The sequence below is a fragment of the Schistocerca serialis genome, chromosome 3, assembly GCF_023864345.2.
Source record: "Schistocerca serialis cubense isolate TAMUIC-IGC-003099 chromosome 3, iqSchSeri2.2, whole genome shotgun sequence".
NCBI classification, from domain to species: domain Eukaryota; kingdom Metazoa; phylum Arthropoda; class Insecta; order Orthoptera; family Acrididae; genus Schistocerca; species Schistocerca serialis.
Genome location: NC_064640.1, coordinates 124,066,307 through 124,092,387, shown reverse-complemented (window position 1 = coordinate 124,092,387; position 26,081 = coordinate 124,066,307).

Genomic DNA, 26,081 nt, shown 5'->3' with positions numbered 1-26,081 from the left:
ATTTAAAGATGGCCGCGAAGACACCAGTGATGACACTCGCACTGGCAGACCATTGTCAGCAAAAACTGATGCAAACATTGAAAAAATTGGTCAACTTGTTCGACAAGATCGCCGTTTAACAATCAGAGCAGTGTCTGAGTTAACAGGAGTTGACAAGGAAAGTGTTAGGCAGATTCTTCATGAAAGTTTCAACATGAACAAAGTGTGTTCAAAAATGGTTCCAAAGTGTCTCACAATTGAACAGAAGGAACGCCGAAGAATGATTTGTTCTGACATCCTGGAAAACATTGAAAGTGATCCCACCTTCTTACAAAATGTTATTACTTGCGATGAATCGTGGTTTTTTACTTATGATCCCGAAACTAAACGCCAATCGATGCATTGGAAAACTCCTGGTTCTCCACGACAAAAAAAAGCACGAATGTAAAAATCGAAATTCAAGGCAATGATGATTGTTTTTTTTTGACATCAAAGGGATTGTGCACATTGATTGGGTACCAGAGGGACAAACCGTGAATCAGCATTACTACATTAGCGTCCTGGCTACCCTACGTGAGCGAGTACGGAGAAAACGGAACGATTTGTGGAGAAAAAAGTCATGGATCCTTCACCAAGACAATGCCCCAGCTCACAGTGCGTTGTCAGTATCATCCACCCTACTCACCTGATTTGGCCCCCTGTGACTTTTTTCTTTTCCCTAAAGTCAAGTCAGCTTTGAAAGGAACTAGATTTGAGACTGTTGAAGCAGTAAAAGAAAAAGCGACGGAAGTAATGTATGGACTTGCCGAAAATGATCTGCAGCATTGCTATGAACAGTGGAAAATTCGTATGGAGCGGTGTAGAGACCGAGGAGGAGAGTACATTGAAGGAGATAACATGAAATTGTAAATAATTGTAAATAAATGTTTTTTCCAGCATCAGTCCGGTTTTTTTCTAGCCGCACCTCGTATGGTGCTCGTCTCTACATAAACCGTCACTTGGATGTAATGAAGCTATGTGAAGAACAACACCATTATCAAGTCGCAGAGCATTTAAAAATAATCTGTCCAATTGTTAGAAATGGCTCTGAGCACTATGGGACTCAACTGCTGTGGTCATTAGTCCCCTAGAACTTAGAACTACTTAAACCTAACTAACCTAAGGACAGCACACAACACCCAGCCATCACGAGGCAGAGAAAATCCCTGACCCCGCCGGGAATCGAACCCGGGAACCCGGGCGTGGGAAACGAGAACGCTACCGCACGACCACGAGATGCGGGCCCAATTGTTAGATCCGATAATCAGTTCTTTACTACAATTTTCCGACGTCTTAACCTTTGTAGATTTATGCCACCTGACAATGCTACGTGCAACCTTCTATCAGATCCGTATGAGCTTGCCTTGTTCCCAGGCATGGAAACTTGAGATACCGTATCGTATTACGTTACTCTGCAAAATTAATTCTGGTTATTCATAAATAATGAAGACATAACAATACGGGAAAGGAAACGAACACCTCCAAGAGACGTGTTCCGAAAACGTACACAGTGTTAATGATACAAGTTTTGAACTGAAAATAAGCTTAGTCTGCACAGATATGTGACTGACGATTTAAAGCAGAATTCATATTTTGGATATTAATATCTTAAAATGGAAAACCAAATTCTACATAGTATCGTAACTGGAATCAATCCTGTCGACCGACAGCTATGGAAAATGGAAAGGTGAAATGCTCCCATTAATAGAGCGAAGGGAACACCGGCAAAGATATACAATTATTGTTTGCAACAGATGAAACATGTCTCTACCGACAAAAAATTGCAGAACAGATTAGTACGAAAATCAGTTGTTCTGAAAAATATGACGTGGCTGCAGTTAGTCTTATCACATTTTAGATATTGTTATCCATTTCAAAGTGCGCCATAAGCATCTCTTCTAATAGTCAAAAACTATATTTAATTAGGGACTGGAGAGTTTGGATTTCTCTAGATAACACTCGATGAACAAATCAGCACTTTCTCCTCAAAAAGCACAAGATTTTCGCCATTGTTTTATTCGGGGATACGGAACGCCCCAAAAACAATGCCTTACGTTAATGTAATTGTTCACTACTTGGCTTCCCACTGGAAATGATATTTTCAGTAGAGCCGTTGTCTGTCTTGCAACATCAGAAGTACGTTACAATGGACTGAAGCATAAATTAAGTTTTCAGCTGGTTCAGAATTATAAAAACTGCCTTCATTTACTCTCACGGAAACTTATTATTGGTGCGATGAACGCAGATTTGTGTTCCGCGTTAACACGAATACGTTTTAGCCTTCGTAATAGTAAAGAAAATAGTAATAATTCTTTCAAAGTGGATGATTAGAATGCGAGATACTGACTTTGTAATAAGTTCAGTAAGAAAACAGAATGGAGAAGTGAATGAGATTTACTGTAATACGGCACCAGTTAATCTACATTCCTAATCGTTCTCAACGATAATTTACACAGAATACTGGGATAATTTCACATGAAATGTTTGATATGAAAGTATTATGGCACCCAAGACACTCTAGTACAGATCGTTTTAGTCTTGATCCCTTGCATTCATTTTCGAAATATTTTCCCCAAATCATACTGTGTATCTGACGGCTACAATTTCAAGTGCTGAAACTTATCTAATCTGTGACCTCTGAATTTCATATGGACTTGGTCCACTATTAACCCCACAAAATAAAACCGGAGCATTCATATTATGTAGAAAACTAGGTCGGATCTAAAGTTTTGTACAGGGGTGAAGTGCCGATAAAGGTAGTGATTCGGCGGTTTGCCATAGTACCCAAACTCATATATAAATTTCGCAAATCACAGTAAAGTACATACCTGCGCTGGCGCCTTGTGTTCGTTTCCTTTTTCGTACATCCCTTCAGGGTGCGATGGATGAAGAGTTGTTTGCACGTTACTACACAAGCTGTGATTTCACTCGCCTCAGCGATCGTAACACGAAAATTGCTTGAGCGCCAGCAGAAAATCTGACGAATACCTCCTGAACTCCACGATAATAAAGGTAATGGCAACAACTTTTTGCAAGTGGAACGACGTCATCGTCTCGACTTCTCTATGTAAGGCAGTCCTAAGGTGAGGCACCATTACCTTGTGAATTTCTCAGTAAATTTATGTAACTCCCTAAGATCTTCACACGCCAACTTCACTTCAAATGAAATTTATTTTAGAATAATATCACGACATCTTACCACAGATATCCTAGGATTATTGTATGTTGTCTGGTATTTTGTACTCGAAAACGTATTTACATACCTGATACATCTGTAATAGTCTCATTTACTATTTTTAATAGTATGTTATCATGAAAATATGTACATATATGACAGCGTAGAATGATATTGCAAAATGTTATTAGATAATTATTATCAATTTTTTCGCTATTACTTCAGATCACGAAAGCAATTTTAAAAATGTTACATTCTCGCATTGATTGCTTCGTTTTTTAAATAAAAATCAATAATATCTACTTATTTATGCTAGCTAATGACCACTATGTATTGAGAACTCGAATATACAGGGTGATTCAAAAAGAATACCACAACTTTAAAAATGTGTATTTAATGAAAGAAACATAATATAACCTTCTGTTATACATCATTACAAAGAGTATTTAAAAAGGTTTTTTTTTCACTCAAAGACAAGTTCAAAGATGTTCAATATGGCCCCCTCCAGACACTCGAGCAATATCAACCCGATACTCCTACTCGTTCAACACTCTCTGGAGATGTTAGAGAATTGGCTGTTCCCTCAGCTCGAACAAGAAGCACAAAAATTCATATTTCAGCAGGATGGAGCGCCACCACATTGGCACTTATCTGTCCGTAACTACCTGAACGTCAACTACCCGAGGAAGAAGCCCTGATCTTACCCCCTGCGATTTTTTCTTATGGGGGTATGTTAAGGATATGGTGTTTCGGCCACCTCTCCCAGCCACCATTGATGATTTGAAACGAGAAATAACAGCAGCTATCCAAACTGTTACGCCTGATATGCTACAGAGAGTGTGGAACGAGTTGGAGTATCGGGTTGATATTGCTCGAGTGTCTGGAGGGGGCCATATTGAACATCTCTGAACTTGTTTTTGAGTGAAAAAAAACCTTTTTAAATACTCTTTGTAATGATGTATAACAGAAGGTTATATTATGTTTCTTTAATTAAATACACATTTTTAAAGTTGTGGTATTCTTTTTGAATCACCCTGTATTGTGTCAGCCCGTTTTGTTTCCCCTTATCGAGGCAATGAAATGGTAGAAATATAATTTATGATCGCAACTCATCTGTGATTCTTGCTACACGATGAACATACGACTCTGCTATATAACTAGCCCGCAGCTACATACCATATTAAGTGTATAAACTGAACTCTAGCTGTATAGTGCATTAGAATGGTCTGGTACTTAATGGAAAGTTTACACGATAAATACACTGTCAAACCGAAGTCATGGCAATCTTTCACTCGTAATGTAATATATGAGCACCCCACTTCTACTTGTGCACCTTCTAGTTTCCGTCTTGAGGGCTTCTGAAGCCCATTGCGTCTTAGTTTTTGTGCTTTACTGTAGCTGAATGTGTCGTCGAAAACTACATCTCTGAAGGCCTTTGAGTCTCAGTTTTTATGCTTTATTATATCTGAACGTGTCGTCGACAATTACATCTTTTTGGTGAGACAAATTGACAGGAATCGAGAATTATCGGCGTGATTGCAGCATATGGAATTATCCCGAAATCTGTTGTATGGATTTTGGGGTAAACCACGAAGAACCAGAATCAGCAAGATCCATTGCGACACGAACATCTGAAACTTACCAGTGTTTCATCCGTGTTATGGTACTGATTTAACAAGCCGCTAATGTGGTACTAAGCGGTTGGTTTCATCCCAGATACCAGAGTCTTTCTTTTTCATTTTGCTACGCTCTTACCATTTACAGTGATGGCTTTCTTCCGTGGTAAATTTTTGTTGTTTGATGGCTTGCAAGTGAAACACATAATTCTGCAGCTGTAATTCGTGGTTTAGTTTTCGTACGCTGCGCTTATGTTGTTGACTTCCTGTAACCAAACGTCTGTTCACAGTTCTTCAGTGTATAATCGCACCCAAAAATTTTTGACAATTCTTATACCAGTAAGGATAAACGTGACTGAAACGAAATTTATGTGCAACAGGCTGAGTAACAGACAGTTCAGAAAAGATAAATGTTACGGAACAATACGAGACCTCAGATTGAGTATATTATGAATCCCACAGGTGCTAAATATAAGCTCCCCTAAATATGTACATGTAGATAAATGTTCCCCAGGCCACCCTACAGTGAACTGCGAATTGTAAATTGTACCAACATTATCAGTTACCTTCCTATTCCATTCGCGTGTTCCGTATGCGCCCTAATCTCTCTTATCCTTGATCAGTTATCGAGAAAAAAATCCAAACGCATAAATACAGAAAATGCTTCAAATCCCACACCAGAAGCACCCTACACTCTACCAGATGACACAGTGTTCATGCATCATCTTCCCATGCTACTCATCTGAAGGTGTGAACAGATACTCCTATCTACCGATTTGTTGATCATATAATTCTAGAATACTCATATTTCTCACATATTCAAATACAACAAATTGCAACCTAAAAAAGACAGCTGTAATAAAGTCCCAAAATCACAAATTCCATAATGACCACGTCCGCAGATTCCATCGCATTACATCAGGTCGAAATCCATCTTAGCTGTTGTCATCACTGTCATCCAGGCCAAACAACAGCAACCTCCCCTGCTGACCTCATACCCTCACTGCTGTGGTAATGGCCAACGCTGAGATCACAGCAGAGAGATGGATAACATCAGAACTAAAGTCAGGCCATGGTGCAGCTGTGCAGAAAGCCGTCCACATCAACAATGAGCCAGAATCCACTTTCCTCATCGACGTATTCACTGAATCCACTTCTACATTAAATTAATTATTTGCTGAGGGAGCCCCTATACACCATCGCCGCCAAAAATTTGAACCTTCAAAAACCTATTGCTAGCACTATCTTTGCAAAAAATGCCTCCATTACAATGATCATCCCACTGTTCATTGTCAAATCCCACCAACCTTGTGAAGGTATTAGGAGACTCCCCGCCATCGAAGTCCTAAATATCCATCCATTCCAAAGCAACGACCACACAAATCCCGCTTGCAATTCTGCTACATACTCCACATAAAAACCCAAGCCATCTACTTCCAGAACGAAGTACTTTTTGTCTTTAACCACGTCAACATCCTAGTCTCAATCCTGCCTAGTGATCACCAACACAAACACAAACCTTTCCGTGGTATGACGTCAATACAACGCCCTGTCCTGTAGCATCCGTTATCTCCCAGCCAACAAACTCCTAGTGAGGCATACGCTATTCCAACACAAAGCCCATGCTTTCATCCTAAATATTCCTTCAGTCCTACCACACAACCAAAACCTCCCCTTGTACTACACACGGACTAGGAGGAGTTCCAGGAAGTTGCAAGGCGGCCGCTGTGGCCGAGCGGTTCTAGGTGCTTCAGTCCGGAACAGCGAGCCTGCTACGGCCGCAGGTTCGAATCCTGCCTCGGGCATGGATGTGTATGATGTCCTTAGGTGAGCTAGGTTTAAGTAGTTCAAAGTCTAGGGGACTAATGATCTCAGATGTTAAGTCCCATAGTGCTTAGAAACCTTCTTGAGGAAGTTGCATATCATCTGGAAACGACATTACGGCATCAGTAACCAACTACGTTTCACTTACCACACTAACAGTGACACGGCATATATTTACCATTATGATTTAGCTTCCTGTGTTGCGCATGCGCACAGAGGACTTTCCTCTCACTGTCTCCTCTTCTTCTGTCAGTGGACATCTCTTGGCGCTACCACACCATCCTGCACTTTACATGTAATTCTCTTCCTATGGCCTAAGGCAGAGCTGAAATTAGCACCAGACGAAAATCCTCTGTCGGCCTAACACCTCAACCTTGGCATCCTCTTCAAAACCTTAACTATAAACTGTGCCATCATCTATATACCAGCCAATTTTCCCGTCACTTGTGACGTCCTAACGCACGGCGACCACAGGTACCTTTTCGGCATGTATAATTGCCACTTGTCTAAAGTGCGCCAACAACAAGTAACATTATCTTCTACGTTTGAATGTTGTTTTGCAATTGCGGGTTTGTAGTTATTCCTTCATTACTGCTCCAGCTAACTCAGTGATAAGCTGTGCTGCCAAACGTCCAAGTGAGCAGCAACAATATAAAATAAACATTGAGCTAGATGAGAAAAAAAATTTACGATCCGTGCAAGAAAGTGACCCAGATTCCGAGCTAGCAGCGCCAACAACAAGTAACATTATCTTCTACGTTTGAATGTTGTTTTGCAATTGCGAGCTCGTACTTATTCCTTCATTACTGCTTCAGGTAACACAGTGATTAGCTGTGCTCCCATACGTCCAAGTGAGCAGCAACAATATAAAATAAACATTGAGCTACATGAGAAAAAAATTTTACGATCCGCGCAAGAAAATGACCCAGATTCCAAGATAGCAGCGCAATCCCACAATGAGGCAGTTGTCTGCGACATAATTTGCAATCGATAAAGCGGTTGGCAGAGATCTGATAGAAATGCACTGTTTAGTGGGTGGTGGTGGTGGTTAGTGTTTAACGTCCCGTCGACAACGAGGTCATTAGAGACGGAGCGCAAGCTCGGGTTAGGGAAGGATTGGGAAGGAAATCGGCCGTGCCCTTTCAAAGGAACGATCCCGGCATTTGCCTGAAACGATTTAGGGAAATCACGGAAAACCTAAATCAGGATGGCCGGACACGGGATTGAACCGTCGTCCTCCCGAATGCGAGTCCAGTGTGCTAACCACTGCACCACCTCGGTCGGTCGTTTAGTGGGTCATTACTGCAGGGTTACACTTGTATGCGGCAACAGACTGATATAATGAATGTTTATTTTGTTGTTGTATAATGAAACATTTTATTGTTGTTTAATTAAACTAAGATTAAACTGTGATTATGCTCATGCACGTCCCCCCTTGGTAATATAAAGACAGCTACTCTTTACACGTGTACAAAGTACACCACAAGCCCGCTCGTGTTTTCAAAACGGCACGCTCGCTCGAGGGTTAATTATTAATAGCAGATCCCCTGAAGGTACGGTTTGCTGACTCTCTACAAGTTAACATAGCCTCTATTCGGCAGCACAAGCGATCTAAAAGTAATACAACCTACACGTCATCTAAGCATCTTCTGACCTCCTTGGACTTACATTGCTGAAGCCCTTGATCTAATTGGAAGTGACCTGCTACGTATGCAAATCAGATACCGTACACCCCATCTCGTCCTCAGACAACCTATTCCATTTTCCGCCTAGAAAACGTTCAGTGCTGACTACCGGTAAGTCATATTTTCACGATTCAGGCGGTCACTCCACGTAAAGGATGGGGTACCAGAGAATCTGTACCTTCAACGACTGAGTTGTCCCAGCGGTACGCAAAAGTAAAGGAAAGTACATTTGTAAGCAACGGGAGAAACGGACGATCGTGGGAAATTTAGTGAACGGAAAACAGAAATGTTCTCTCTACGGAAATGACAATAGCTGCGGAATGGGAGGACGTGACAGGAGAAAATTCGGAGAAATGCGCGCTTGTGAATGTTTGCGCGCTCGGGCGGAAACTAGCGGCGCGCTGTGTGAACGCGAGGTACGTCGTCTGTACACGCCCGCAGAAATGCGAGCCGTATTTCCCAGGTTTAAAGCACCGCCCTGTGTTTGCCTGCCACCCGCCCCGCTGCAGTGTCGCCACGAGCTCTCGCCGCAGTGCCTCTGCTGATGGAATTATCACACCTTCGGTTTTCACAATCTTGAAATTAGAAACGTGTCGTCCATTTGATAAACACATTTCCAAGGCGACACTCGAACGGGGATTTGTTTTCATCTTCCCTGGGAAAAACTGTTTGAAGTAAGTTTCTGGGAGCTTTGATTTGATAATTGCATGAAAACTAAAAACATCACCAAAAATGGCTCTGACCACTATGGGACCTAACATCTGAAGTCATCAGTCCCCTAGAACTCAGAACTACTTAAACCTAACCAACCTAAGGACATCACACAGGATTCGAACCTGCGACCGTAGCGGTCGCGCGGTTCCAGACTGTAGCGCCTAGAACCGCTCGGCCACTCCGGCCGGCAAAGTAGTTTGTAACTAATTTATGATTTTTCCATATAGTTCAGTAATTGTCACCTTAACAAGTTTGTTTGTGTGGCCATCCTCCGCAGCAAGCATATAAATATTTGATTTGTAAATAAAACTGCCTTTTCCTGCTGCTAGTTACTTTATTTATCCCATACGCGTTTCTTAAGGCAGCATCAGTGGGCTCTGTAACGATAGAGTTTTGTTAGTTATAGATTATCAAACAGTTCACTCCGCGAATTTTTGTTAAAAATTAATTATTTAAAGTAACTAGGAGCAGAAAAAGACAATTTTATTTACGAAACAAATAATTGTCACCTTGTATGTGTCATTACTTACAGCAATCAAACAGAAAGACTAACCTCTATTAACAAAGCCTCCTACAGATGAGCACCATTGGAAAGAAAAGTAGAACTGAATAAACATAAATAAATAGATCTGGTAAAAAATAATTTTGCAGCTGTTCATTGGTTACTCCACACCCTTATCAGTTTTGAAAACAATATGAAATAAGTGAAGGCTAACATTTAACTCCTACCGAAGACGAGGTCTTCACAGGGTTCAGGATGGAAGGAAGAAATCACCGGAGCCTTTTTCGGCGGAATCACCCCAGCATTCTAATTATAGCTGATCGGTTTGGGATTTGAAGCTCGCTTTTCTTCGAAATACGATTCCAGCATTTTAGTCAGTGCATAACCTCTATCCGCGAAATCAGTGTGCTTTTTACAGAAGTTGGTGGTGGTTCAGAAAAAGATATTGGAAAACTTCATGATTACTTGTTTTATTGTCAGGAGGATGGTATATTTGTTAATAGATTCCTAACCTGGACTGAGAACTGATTTTTTATTGACTTACGATGATGCCATCCGCAGTATGGAACCATATGAACCGCTCTGTAAGCAACCATAACTGCTACTGTTTTCTTACTCTTCTTCTGGTGGGCTATGAGAGAAAGCTGCGATGAAAACTTCTGCTCGCGGTTTAGTCCACAATGTGAAGGAAGAACAATCAGTAGTTACAATACCGGTGTTCAGAGCTTCACTTATTATAACTCATCTAAGCCAGCTCAGTGTATTATAAGACGATTCCCAGTATTTATATAATTTTTTTTAAATTTCCACGTGACGTTCGATCTGTGAGCTGATTACATCGCTTAAGACGCTACAGAAAGACACGCCCTGGCGAAGACTGAAACACAAGCTAAATGGGGACCGGGTGGCGACCGTCTGGTCTTAATGGCCTTACTGAACTGCCCTCACCACGAACAGGAGCACTGGGCTTTGTATTAGAACAGAAGCGTAGACATTATAAAATTAGTAGAGGAAGTTGATCGTAACTTGTTATGTCTTGACAGATCAGTCAACTTTCTGTCTAGTTCTAGAGACCAGCAGATGAACAATGAACATTACATCAGTTGACCCAGTGTGTACGGTGCTGGAAACTGCGCAGCTTTTTACCTGAAGATACTTAATTATGAAGGCGGGCTTGGTTTTAGGAGCTCTCAGAGCTCCATTTTCAGAGTGCTTAAAATGAGCCTTTCACTACGACTGTAGGCCTTACGTTTCTGCGTCAGCATGCTATGTACAACAAAACTCAGCCTTTCTCCTCTGTAGCTGATACACGTTAGTGTTAAAAACTCTTACCAAATAAGCATATGTCGAAGCCAGTGAACTCAAGACGTCGGATTGTTGCACATGTCGCAGCTCTCGTGTGTGGTCTGCCGTTATCATGCTGAAGTAGAGGGTACTCGATGTGCGGCCGGACTCTTCGAATTCGAAACTTGATTACAGCACGCTGTTTCTCACACTCCGACATAGTTTACACACTGCCATACTGAGCGAGATTTCGTGATGGTTAGCATACTGGACTCGCATTCGGGAGGACGACGGTTCGATCCCGCGTCTGTCCATCCTGATTTACGTTTTCCGTGATTTCCCTAAATCGCTTCAGGCAAATGCCGGGATGGTTCCTTTGAAAGGGCACGGCCGACTTCCTTCCCTATCCTTCCCTTCGATGGGACCGATGACCTCGCTGTTTGGGCCCCTCCCCCCAAATCGACCAACCAACCACACCGCCATGTTACAAGCTAGGATTCGGAGCCCTTTAGTGACAGGGAGTTGCAACTTCCGTCAGCGAAGCGGGATAGTCGATCGAGTAATATGCAACGACATGTAACACCTCAACCGATATCGAGAACAGAATGAAAAATTCGACGGCATTACTTTTCTGTGTGCCTTAGTACTACGCTGAGATTTTTTTTCGAAATGATGCAAAACGCCAGTTGACGGTTAAACAGGGATTTTAATGTTTATTTTAGTTGAGTGACCGGTACTTTGACTTTATCTGAGAGTAATGGGTTTGCTACTGGGCACTGCTCATTTGTCCCATACTTATGAGTTTTAACTTTGTCTCTAGGGTTAATGTGAGACTGGCGAACTTTATGAAACTCTATTCAGCTAATATGATAGTGCGGAGAAACGATTTGGGTCCTCCAATTGACAGTCCTTCGCCGACACTAGTCCAGTCTAGACGAGCAGGGGGATGAAGTGTGTAGCAAATACGAGGGGCGTTTGAAAAGTCCATGAAAAAATAAAAACTACTTACTTGTTTGCGGTAAACCGTTTTTATTTTGCGGCACAGTCTCCTTATAGACTTACACACTTCGTCAAACGCTGTTCTAATTTGTTGATCACTTCCGAATAATAGGAACTGTCCAAGTCTGCAAAATAGCTATTAGTTGCTGCAATTACCTCCTCGTTTGAAAAAAATCTTTGTCCCGCCAGACATTTCTTTCAATTGGAAAACAAATAGTAGTCCGAGGGAGCCAAGTCTGGAGAATAGGGGATTAGAAACGAGTTGGTATCCTATTTCCAATAATTTTGCGACCACTACTGCTGAGGTGTGTGCTGGTGTATTGTCGTGATGGAAAAGGACTTTTTACAGTCCAATTGACGGCGTTTTTCTTGCAGCTCGGTTTTCAAACGGTCCAATAACGATGAATAATATGCACCTGTAATAGTTTTACCCTTTTCCAGATAGTCGATGAGGACTATCCCTAGCGAATCCCAAAAGAAGTCGCCATAAGCTTTCCGGCCGAAGGAATGGTTTTCGCCTTTTTTGGTGCAGATTCTCCCTTGGTAACCCATTGCTTAGATTGTTGTTTGGTCTCAGGAGTATAGTAATGTATCCATGTTTCATCCACAGTGACGAAACGACGCTTTAAGTCCTGTGGATTCTTCCTGAACAGCTGCAAACTATACTTGCAACATTTCGCACGATTCCTGTTTTGTTCAAGCGTGAGCAATCGCGGAACGCATCTTGCGGATAGCTTTCTCATGTCCAAATATTTATGCAAAATATTATGTACCCGTTCATTCGAGATGCCCACAGCACTAGCAATCTCACGCACCTTAACTCTTCTGGCATCCATCACCATATCATGGATTTCATCAATGATTTCTGGAGTCGTAACCTCCACAGGGCGTCCAGAACGTTCAGCATCACTTGTGCCCATATGGCTACTCCGAAAATTTTGAAACCACTTACAAACTGTTCTAATCGAAGGTGCAGAGTCACCGTAATGTTTATGAAGCTTCTCTTTAGTCTCCTGAGGCGTTTTGCCTTTCATAAAGTAATATTTAATCACCACACGAAATTCTTTTTCGTCCTTTTTTTGACAATCACTCGACGTCCTTGATTCACACAAATGCCAAACACAAAGAAATGAACCAATATGGCTGAAACTTGCTGTGCATTCTTTCCAAAGATGCTACTAACTAAACATGAACTCGATACGCGTCGGTGGTGCCATCTCTCGGACTTTTCACGAACTTTTCAAATGCCTCTCGCCTGCATAGACCATTGCACGGGCGCGTTTTCTCATCACGCTGTTAAGGAGCAAAAAAGCGAATTGTTAAATGGTCTAAAATCACTTTAATATCCGATTGCAGATCGGGGCTTAGAAGTTTTATTCATTCTTTATCGACTAATAGTGAGCAGAAACGACAAAACAAACAATTTAATATACACGAGTGTTTAAAGGATGAAAAGATAGAACCTCTAGACTTGATTATAGATTCCACTTGAAAATAACACGAAAATCTAAAGAAATATATGTTTATTATTTGCTGTGTCAGGATCCTCCGAAAAAAGAAATTATCGTGGCCAAAGCAAATAATTTGCCGGACAGCGCAGGATGCGATAAACACATCGCGCATAAACATGGGTGCAAATGATTAAACTTGTACTGCAGGATGTCGCCTTGGCAGCATTAACAGGGCAATGTGTAACGAGCTGTCACTGCGTTGTGGAAGCGAGCCATACCAGCGGCTGAGAAGTTGCTTCCAGACCGCCATCTGATGTCACCCTGACTTAATGCATCCAGTGCTGCAACGAGATCCGACGAATAAACGTTACCGGTAGCCGTATGAATATGTACAACAGCGAGAAAACTTGTAGCGACACCGCCCCTCCCTGTCTATGATTAAGATCCTGTTTTGGAAGAGTGAGGTGCAGGGAAACTTCTTACTGTTTCGTTAGACGCAGTGCCTCAGGGCTTGTGCACTGGCTGTGAAAGGCGAAGATCTGGGCTTAAATAACGAACCGGCGTACAGCTTGCATCTTTAGGGCAAGCGTATGTGAGGCAGAATAAGAAATAAATTTAATATGAAGAGTTTGAAATGGAAGGAACATGGTGAAAAGTTCCTGTTTTGGTTCAAAATGTCTTTGCATCCTGATCTGGGTGCTTTCACTTACGGTCACCACGACTTTCCAATGTGACACGAAATACTCTTATGAGAGTTCGTGAGCAATTTCTTCTTCAACCTTTAGTAGATAATAGGAAATACTTTGTGGGTAATCGATTCACCAGTGGTGGTCGATATCAGTAGTATTGTTGGAAACAACAGATGAAAACAATCGATTCAGTCTGTTCTTGGAAAACAATTCACTATCAGGTTGCAGTTTTACGTATCGGTTGAAGTATTACTTCTTTGAGGTGAAATCAGTCTTTGGGAACAAGGAACAACCGTTGAATTGTTAGATGTTCGTATCTTTGGAGTGAAACCAGTATGTGAGAGCAGCCGGATGACAACAATCGATACAGTGCATTGCAGTTTTGCGCAATGACTAAATTATTCACTCTTCTTTTCGAGTGAGACTGCAGCCTTCCTGTTGGCTCTGCCGGCCAGTCTGAGTGTGGTTTTTAGGCTGTTTCCCCACACTCGTCTAGGTGAATGCCGGGATGGTTAACAATTCAAACGAATGATGACAAACATTTCTCGCCAAAAAATACTTGCGACGAATGGCAATACGCGCTTAAAAAGCAAGTGATGAAGTCAATAAACAATTTAAAAAGTTGTATCCTATATGCTTGTATGATTTCTGTTCAAGCCACTTAAGCATGTACCGAAAGAGAATTGTCGATGATGGGTGCAAACCGGCGGGAAGATTGAGAGCGCTCGCGCGAGAGAGAGAGAGAGAACGAGAGTGAGTGTGTGAGTGAGTGAGAGAGAGAGACAGAGAAAGAGAGAGCTACAAAAAATTTAAATTAACGAAGTAACTGTTCGTCTATTTGAACAAAAATTTACAATGGAGCACCAGTTATTAAACTTTTAAAACCAACGCAAAATTAATATTCAACACTAGAAGTACGAAAAAAATTATACCTAAGTGAAACGTCCCCTTAGAAAAATTATTGAATTACTGTGCTGATAAACCTCTTACATTATTTGATTTTCAAATAGCTGAGCAAAACTGAACGTACTCAGACATTTCGCTCTTTACCTATTCTGATCAACACTAAACTGACACACAACATTTTTAGCGCAACGCAATCTGACTTTCAACAATCCCTACAAAAGAATGGCCCTGACTAACATTAACCTATACCTTTTACAAATCACTTACCTCACAAAAATCTTCGTTACTCGAACTACTGCAATACAGCGAGCGCCACTAATGCTAGCTAAATAAAAGATTCTAACTACTGAAGGCACTAACTACTGGTAGGCATAGTTAGCAAATGAAAGATTTTGATAGAGAACAAACAATGTATTTACGTTAAAGGTGTTCAAAAGTCATAATATATATCAGTTCATGACATCCAGTCTTACAAATTTACCGTCTCTGATGGACACACGTCCAGATCATCCGCTCTCAAAACTCCGCCATCTCTCTCCCCACATCCACCACTGCTGGCGGCTTACCTCCAACTGCGCAACGCTACGCGCTGTTAACAGCCAACTGCCCAACGCTACAATAGCTAACAACAATGCAAAGCAGCCACAGACTGCACACAGCACAGCCAGTGATTTTCATACAGAGCGCTACGTGGCGTTACCAATAAAAAAAACCTATACAGCCTACTTACATAAGTAAATAAATACTTCTTTTTTAGAAATATCATTTTATGTAATATTACGTCCGTACTTGGATTAACATGGACATATTAAAAACGTAAATAGACTGTACTGATGTTCCACAATTCAATTTATGTAATAATTCGTTATGAACCGGCTTTCGGCTTTCTAGTCCATCCACAGGTAACTTTATACTGAACAGCTAGTCCACCATGAATATAAACATCTATGGAGTGACCATTAGGATGCAGAGATAGGGAATTCTGCCCGCAACACATCTTGCAGCTCAAGTCACGTGATTTGGGACGGCGCATTTTTGGTCGTATTAGCGTAATTTGAGTGTTATTACTTCGCTGCTACAGAAAGATCACCTTCAGAAGTATCGTGAAACTTCGTATACGCATTTTACAGACATCTTAACAATTTGATACCAGGAACTGAAGTTGGCCTAAAGATGTGAAGAACAATGATATTTTGCTTTTTCGTCGCAGTATCATGGCTCACATTCCACTTTATTTTCGTTTTTTCCGCTAACGGAATAAGAAGTGACAGCCAACAATATTTTTTGTACGTTTTCTATTGCACTTATTCAAATTGTCGAATCTCTGTTCTAATTAATTTCGTTGCAATGACAGTGTAGAAGGCGACAAAGTGTCACGCATTTGGAACTATGAAATTGTTACAGTAATTACGAGAAGCGATTTTCCAACTGCTTGTCAATTATTATTTTCAGTTTTTCGTCATTTATCCTTCTGCTTTTATAGACAAGTAAAATATTTATTACATTTTTTTGCCATCTCATCAGAAAAGTAAACCAAACACTACGCGCAAAAAATAAAAAAATACATCAGTGCTCGAATTTCGAAGTAATAAAAGCAGCGACAGCCAAGAATATGTTTTTTTAAGATTTTCAATTGCACTGATCCATATTGTCGAATCTGTTCTAATTAATTACGTTACAATCACACCGTGTAGGACACAGTCTCATGTAGAAATACTTAGGTACACACGAAGGTTTGAGAACGTTAATACATTGGAGGACATTAATGTGACTGTTGTGTATAAATTTTATCTGTATATCAGCATAGCACCAATATGTATACACTGACTGACAGTTTACTTAAACACACTTGCAAAATCATCTACCACTTTTCTCGTAAACACATGGCAATAAAATCGCGGAAATTATGTCTGCAAGACATTTTAATATAAAGTGCCTCATATCAACACAGCATTTACAGTTATACTTTTGTTGTACATAGCTATGAAAAGTGACTGGTCCTCCTTTCACATACTTCTCTTTGCATCCGTAGCTGTTACTAAAATTCAGACCCGTAGAAACATATATAAAACAATGCGAATACGTGTAAAATTCAATTTTCGCTATTACAGCAAATTGTAGACAAGCAGCGTCGTCCCAAAATCACTTGACTAACCCGGTTTGATGTTGAGATCATGCGTAGTAGACCATGCTCACTCCACAGATATACATACTATATGTAGTCCACACGACATCTTCAAGAGATCATAGCTGTACAAAGACGGCTTTTCAAAGATATGCGCCTTTGACAACTACGTATCAATACAAAAACACGAACACAATGAAATTCACAAAAAAGGCACCGAAAAAATAAATTTTATATTTATTTATACAAAAAGATTAAAAGTATAAGAATAATTTAGTGTAAAGTATATAAGATGTATTTGTTCACATCCTTTTTTGTGAATTTCATTATGCTTTTGTTTTCATATCGATATATAGCTGTAAAAAGTCGTATATCTCTGAAAAATATTTTCTGCATATCTTTGAATTTGCTGATGTTGTGTGGACATCCGTTTCGTATTAAATTGTCTGAACATGGACTAAAAACCAGACAACCGGTTCATAAGGCACTATTAAACAGACATTATTGTGGAACATCAATACGGTGTACTGAAATTTTTAAAATATTCTTTTTACATACCTCTCCTTGCCACGGCCACCAGTGTGCAAGCAGAAACACTCCTACCTATACACTGAATGGAAAAATTCATACAACTGATGCAGTCGTCAGAGAATTGTGTCAGTCGTTTGTCCTACATTAAGTAGGACAGAGGCTGAAAAACATTCACGTAGCTGACATGCTGCAGAGACTAGTTTCATTCGGTTATTTCATTCGACTGAGGAAAACATCTGAAAGAAAAAAATTAGCCTATCGGTTGTACAAAACAGTTGGCTCTACCATCAGCAGTTAGTTGTCTATGAAACTGATGTCAGCGATCCTGCTGTTGCTGGACAATTGGCTAATAAAATTTTTCTCTCTACATCTAGATTTGAAATCAGCATGCCACCTTACGAGTATATTGTGTACCAGTCTCATTCCATCCCCTCCCTCAACTCTTTTCTTCCATTAACGGATGATTCGTTGTAAGAAAGACTGTTGGCAGCTCTCCATGTGGGCCTGAATTTCTGTAATCTTATGTAGTGATCATGTCGCTAGATATATGTTTCAGGAAACAGTATGATTCTGGGGTCAAAAAAATGAGTGTGAAATCTTATGGGACTTAACTGCTAAGGTCATCTGTCCCTAAGCTTACACACTACTTAACCTAAATTATCCTAAGGACAAACACACACATCCATGCCCGAGGGAGGACTCGAACCTCCGCCGGGATCAGCCGCACAGATTCTGGAGTCATTTTGGAATCTACGCTCTTAGAATTTTGTAAGGCTCGTCACGATGTACACCGCCTCTCTTGTAAAGTCTGTCACGGTAGTTCGTTGAGCATTCTCACCCTGACTAACCAAAGCCGAGATCAGTTATGCAGCTCTCTCTTGAATGTTTTTATGCCTTACGTTAATCCTACTTGCTAAGGATCTAGACTGACGAACAGAACTCAAAAGTTGTTGAACGACGTCTTCTAAGAAGCCTCTCTCACCCGTGAATTTGGTCTATATTCGCTATGGCTAGATTTATGTGATCGTTCCACGTTCAATCGATTCGGACAGTAATTTCAAGGTGCTTCAGCGTTATGACTGATTCAACTGACTGACCACTGATGGCGGGTTTAACATGTCACATCTCATCCGTAGTAGTTTGTGATTGTTGTGCGGAGTGACACTTAAGCGCGGATGGAATGTTTTGACCATCTGCGGAGTAGTTTTTTGGTTTCACTCTCGTTGACTTCGCCAGTCTGTCACATTCCAATCCAACCCAGACCTCGGACTAAGCTAGAGATCTGTGTGTCACCACAACCAGGGTTTTTGCCTTCACATTCACTGGCTGCCGACGACTCACATCCAAACTGTCACATTCCAGCTAACCTAGAACTCGCCTGAAGATAATAAAACCAGCCTAAATCTCGTAAAGCAAAATAGATTACCATAAAAATGTGACAGGTCGCAATCTCTTCAACCCTTCAACATACTCCAGATCGGGTTTTCATTTTATACTCGGCTTTGGACCCAAACACAAGTCGATGGTCTACTGAACGTATTTCTCTACGTAATCTGAGGCTGAGTGTATCCTTTGATGTTTGATATTATTTCAGATGGACACACCTTAATCTACCATAGCAAACTTGGGTGAAGAGACCGTTATGTATTTTGAACAAGCCATTTAGAATTATATGTATTATAATAGACAGTACAATAGTCTTTACTCGCTAGGTAAAAAGTGAGAGTAAAAAATAGGTAAAGTGGTTCAAGATGGGAAAAGTTGTGAAACCGAGGTCAGGAAATAATAAGAGTATGAAAGTAGCCTAATTCAGTTTCTTTGGGTGCATGTGACAATTAAAGCGAGTACAAAAGTGAGACTGCTTGCACACATTGGTTGAATTTCAATGCCTGAGAGACGTTTTAGCAAATGGGGACGGAGAACTAGTGTCGGAGATCAAAAATGGGGAAGAAAAGCGGTTTTGTCAAAGGAACCATCATGATACTCTCCTGAATTTGGGGAAACCAAAATCAAACTGTTATCTGGACGTGATTTGAACCAGGATCCTCCAAAATACTTGTCTGGTGTCTTAACGAGAGTGAACATACAGATATTTCCGAATGTTTCACCTAGTTTACTTCGTAGTCTTGTGGTTCGCGTTGGTGATTCTCGAGCATGGGTCCTGGGTTCGATTCTTATAGGAGTCGGGGATTTTCTCCGTTCGATAGTGGCTGTGTGTTGTCCTCATCATGATTTCATCATCGTCGACGTGAAAGTTGCCAAAGTGATATGAAATAGAAGGACTTGCACCAGGCGGGATTTTCCCCGAAAGCGAACTTCCGGCCAATAATGCCATACGCACATTTAATTTCATTTAAAAATTGAAATGCGCTGCTAACCAATTCTACTGTTTCTCGACGGTGCTAAGTTAACCACTTATCTTTACATTAGGGTTCTTTGTGGATACATTAACTCTACCTCTTATTATGAATTTATATAATTGTTTTTTTATATTTTTTTCCGTTGTCTATTTCTTTTTATCTCTTACTAACGGTTGAAAAGCATACAAACTGCTTTTTCCTTTTCACTAGTAATTTTTATTACAAGCTGTTTCCGATTTATTAGGCCTCAATCACCTAACAACGACTAGCGTCCCCAAGAGGCGCAAGTGTGTAAAGAAACAAAACCTTAAAAACTGACGATATTACAATTGTGGTGTTTATAACAGCTGTGCATTTTTAGGTTTAATCTTCAACATGTTGAATGAATGAAAGTCTCCAGATTCCCGACAAGAGGCTGTCAACATAAGTTATAAGGAAGCAGAGATTTGGGGACAGTAAAGGTGAGGAGTATGAAAGCTCAAGTGGATATAGTTAGTTGTGTAAACTGCAAAATGGAACAGTACGGAAAGAAGTGGTTCAGGAAGACTCATAAAATGTGTATTTGCAATGTAGTGTACAAAACGTTTCTTTGACAGTTGTTTTACGTGGAAGGATTTTATTCATTTATTGATTAAGTTGCTTGAAAACATGTAAATGTAAAGAAATGTCTGACTCCAACTTCCAACAGCGACTCGTGTCAGGATCAGGCAATAGGGACCCTGCAGGAGTCTTTTGCTTATCTTCTCTGCGGTATCTGCGTTCCCTCCAAAAGAATGTTGGGGGTGCTTATGGAATCAGACACGGGACTGGTGGAGGGGGGGGGGAGATGAAGGAGCCGACAGGGACTGTTCCACCTCCCTACCCCCCCCCCCCCCCCCCCCCGCCCCGGGCGAAGCCTTCCCGGGACCTAACAACTATCTCACTATCTTACCACTGTCCCGCTTCTGACGATATGCAGCTCCACGAGTCCAGAGATCTGTTGTACTCGTTCCAAATCTATTTTAAGTTGACACTGTGAAGTTATTATTTAGAAGAGGAAGACTGGTGGAATAGCATCGAAAGTTCAAGATGGAAGGATGGCAGCTCTCTGTCCATATATTGTTTTTAAATGGAATAACATACTTACACCCACAGAAAAGATTAGAACGTCGGTTCCGAGTCTTCAGTCACTGAGTCAAATTATTCGAATCTTGAGAACACGCTTCCACAGCAGTAAACTATATTAAGGTTTCTTTTTGGCGAACAGGAAAAGCAGATCACGACGTAACACACATTATACAGCGACGTAATACACATTAAAAACAGACACACACAGTTTAGTGTCATTCCTTGATGGGTGTAAACATGCACCACAAGTACAGCAAAATAGGAGAAAATTTGTTCAGTCGTGCCATAAGCAGAAAGAACCATTATTCCATGCCGTTTTTGTGTGTTCCCAGTAATAGCCGGATCTGTGAGGCGGGTAGTTGCATCAGATTATTACGAATTGGACTGAAAATTTGGTTCTGTCTATATATACGCGAGACTTATTTTCTAGTATGATACGTGTAAACAAAAACACGAATGAAACAACAAGATCGCTAATTAACAAAGAGTTCGATTAAATACTCAGTCACTGGTTCTTTTCGTCGCGATGAAAACGCTTCATAAAACTACGGTATTCACGGAAATCAAATGAATGCATTTATTAAGCTGATTCCTTTTAATAGGCGTACGTAGATTCCGTGTCTATTGCTGTATACATTACGACTGTAAAAACGTATGTGTTTGCATGAACAGTTAGGGGGATGACGTTTCTAAACTACCAAAGCTGCTGTGTTGTTGATAATTTTTTCGTTTGCTGCTAGCTTCGGTCTAGAGGCCAGTATCTGGTAGACCAGTTGTCACAGACACTAGGAGATTACACAGTTTATTCACTGACGTCAGGTACGTTAATGCTTAACATGGATCCAATCGTAACACGTAGACAGAGGTCAGTAATATCGTAATATACAGCGCGTTTTAGTTGTGGTGGAGGTGGGCAAATCACCATTTTACTCGTAGATAGGAAACTCTGATTCAGAAACATTTTGCTCTAGAGTTACAAGAGAGTATGAGAAAATTACGAAATTGTGATGTTTTAAATGATTTTAGCGTCCGCACATCTGCCACAAGACGTTACGTTCACAGCAGTTGTTCAGCGTAGCGTCTTACAGTTTCTACGCAGGCATGGCGAAATTACTGTCGTAGCTACTCATCCTCCACCCAACCCACCCCACGCACCCTCCGCACAAAAGAGTTTACGGGAGACATATGTAATATTTACGAGCATTAGAAGCTTAAAATTATATCTGGATTTGAGATTTTCTAGAATACGTTATTCTTTTTGCACTAATAATTATTTGGTTAAGTTGTGCAGGAACAATTTGAACTGGAAATGAATATTAAACCATCTTATTCTCCAGCGGGTATAATGTAGTAATCGGTTTCGAGGGAACTTCTTTTTCAGTTTATATACAGAATACAAATTGACAGTATTATCACACGCGGCTACGGGGCTCATCCATGTCAACTAATGACAACACTGCTTTGTTGCACATGTTTGCACACAAACGTAACAGGCTTATACACTGCGCACAGGTTGATGCCCACTGAAATGCATTATTAGTCACATTTCAAAGTCACTAATCGAGTTTCGAGAAGGAGCGATCATTCATATTATAAATCAGGCCTGACATTAATTGGGCACGGTGATATCTGCTATCTTTTGTTTTTAATGTCCCGCCGACGAGGATGTCACTGGAGACTGACTGATGGGTTCGGATAGGGGAAGTGTAAAATCGCGTAAAAACCGTACTCGGTCTGGTCCGAAGGCGGCGTGGTGACGTTTGTGACCTAGTTCGCCCTGTATCTTCCCCACCTTCGCGGCGACCACAGATAATTTACACCGCTGGAATGGATACGGTTGTCCAAATAAAGGAACACAAAGACATCCGCCAAGTTTTGACACGAACCCTTGTAGAGGCATCAAGAAAGGGAGGTAGGCTAGCGTTTAAGGTCTTGTTCAGTTATAGGTCGTTAGAGGCCGGGCATCACAAGAGATGGTGAAAGAAATCAGTTGTGGTTTCAAGGCGGTATTGGTGCGAAGTGAAACAACGGAAGACGTCAATCAGTGTGACTGATCGCGGATTTGAATCGGGAAAACCTTGTCAAATACCATTCCAGAGTCTTAAACACAGTGCTACAATCACCTGGAGAGGCCTTCAGAGGTAAGATTTGAGTACCAAATTCATTTAAACCTTACGTTTTTAGTTCACGTGACAACATAAAATTTGATGAGTTACAATAACAGGCCACATATAACTACATTATAATATATGGAAACAAAATAAAATGAGAGAATATTTATTTTGTAAATGCGTTCTGTTGTACGTAGCAAACTGCATGTTGTCTTGATCAAGGTTTTGTTATACGTGCCAGGGAAAGGGTGTGACTGATCAATGTGAGCATATGATCTACTTTTGTTTTTTTTATTTTGCTGGTGTATTTGCTAGAAGTATAACAGTATTACTGTTAATACGTATATGGGGATACTTGCGTCCTTCCGTTCGTTAATCTTAGGGCAACAATACCTCGATATCCGTAGGTTCCATAGACACAAATACTTTAGCTTCTAAGTGACACACGGATCGAATGGGGAATTTCATAGGAAAGTGACGATCATCACAGAATCTTCTCGATCCCAAGGTTGTTCCTTGTTAGACAGTGCACCTTACTAAGTACATCCCTACCCATCAAAAACTTTTTGCCGAAAGACGTATGCTCCGAACCAGATATCATGTGCAAGCAACTTGAAAATAGTAGTTTTCATAGTAAGTATTAGAACGGGTAGAAACAAAGTAAACTATTTTCGCTGCACAAAAGAACAAGTATGTACCAAGAAGTTACGTGTTTTCAGTTTATACTCAGCTAGGAAATAGTATTGTTATTCATAAAAAACGATACGTGACAGAATGTTAGAACTTCAGTATTCTGTGATAATTTTAAATTATGTTTATCATGAGGATAAGAGAATTAAAAAAAAAGGTTCAAATGGCTCTGAGCACTATGGGACTTAAACATCTATGGTCATCAGTCCCCTAGAACTTAGAACTACTTAAACCTAGTCATCAAGAGGCAGAGACAATCCCTAACCCCGCCGGGAATCGAACCCGGGAACCCAGTCGCGGGAAGCGGGAACGCTACCGCACGACCACGAGCTGCGGACGAGAATTATAAAGCTTAGGGCCTAAAGAGATGGTGTGCATGCTAGTTATCACACTGGACTCGATTCGGAAGTACTATTTTCATTTTCAATCTTCCGTTCGGTCAGGCTGGTTTAGATTTTCCGTATTTCTCTCGAATCGATTAATGTGACTTCCAAGATGGTAGAAACGACAGGTCGGTTTCAGTCCTCATCCTTACCCTACATGGACCTGTACTCCTCCTAATGGCCTCGTCATAACCGGCTTTAAACGCTAATTTTGCATTCTTTCTTTAACGCTTGGGAGTAGGAAATACTTACGATAGCGTTTTTTTGCTGCTCTCTTCCCACGTTGGGACCGCACGGAGTTGTGCAACAGGCACCAAATTGTTCGTAACGTGGAGATAATAATGCAGGCCGTGTTGAACAGGTGTGATTTGGGAGAAGCACGGAGAGCTTTGGTCCTGAGTGTATCGAAAACGAGGCGGCAGAGCGCTAGACTACGTGCAACTATTCATTACAGTGCAAACTTGACTGGCTGGTAACTTTGCTAACTATGCGACAGGTGGAACAGCGAGAAGGCTGGCGTAGTCCCCGGAGGCGTCTTCAGCACGGAGCTATAGCAGGGTTTCCAGCTGCCACCGCGTCGCCCGACATGAGGAACTGGACCCCCGGGACAACGCTCTACGGAAAAGTAGGGAACAACTTACTCACTGTGGGATCCCTTCTGCCACATAATCGAGCGCGACGTGGCTTTACGGCTAGTCATAGAGAAAGAAGGAAGGTAGCGAGGTTAGAAGGAAGGAAGATTAGGGTGTAACGTTCCGACAACGGATAGGTCGCATGAGACCGAGAGCAACCTGCACTTCCTTTTAAAAGGAACTATCGCGGCATTTGCATTAAGAGATATAGGGAAACGGACCAATACCTAATGAAGATGGCCGGACGGGGATTACAACCGCCCTCTTCACGAATGGAACTCCACTGCACCACCTCGTTTGGTGGTCAAACGGAACGCTTGCCGACTACAGCCTAAAACACCACTGTGAAACACAAAGCATGACAGTAGCAGAACAAAGTGACTTGATGACTATCATTTTCAAATATTAGCTGCATACCCGTCGTTGCTTGTGTATACACTACTGGCCATTAAAATTGCTACACCAAGAAGAAATGCAGATGATAAACGGGTAATCATTGGACAGATATATTATACTAGAACTGACATGTGATTACATTTTCACGCAATTTGGGTGCATAGATCCTGAGTAATCAGTACCCAGAGCAACCACCTCTGGCCGTAATAACGGCCTTGATACGCCTGGGCATTGAGTCAAACAGAGATTGGATGGCGTGTACAGGTACAGCTGCCTATGCAGCTTCAACACGATACCAGAGTTCATCAAGAATAGTGACTGTCGTATTGTGACGAGCCAGTTGCTAGGCCACCATTGACCAGACGTTTTCAATTGGTGAGAGATCTGAGGAATGTGCTGGCCAGGGCGTCAGTCGAACATTTTCTGTATCCACAAAGGCCCGTACAGTACCTGCAACATGCGGTCGTGCGTTATCCTGCTGAAATGTAGGGTTTCGCAGGGATCGAATGAAGGGTAGAGCTACGGGTCGTACACATCTGAAATGTAACGTCCACTGTTCAAAGTGGCGTCAATGCGAACGAGAGGTGACCGTGACGAGTAACCAATGGCACCCCATACCATCACGCCGGGTGATACGCCAGTATGGCGATGACGAATACACGCTCCCAATGTACGTTCACCGCGATGTCGCCAAACACGGATGCGACCATCATGATGCTGTAAACAGAACCTGGATTCATCCGAAAAAATGACGTTTCGCCATTCGTGCACCCAGGTTCGTCGTTGAGTACACCATCGCAGGCGCTCCTGTCTGTGATGCAGCATTAAGGGCAACCGCAGCTACGGTCTCCGAGCCGATAGTCCATGCTGTTGTAAACGTCGT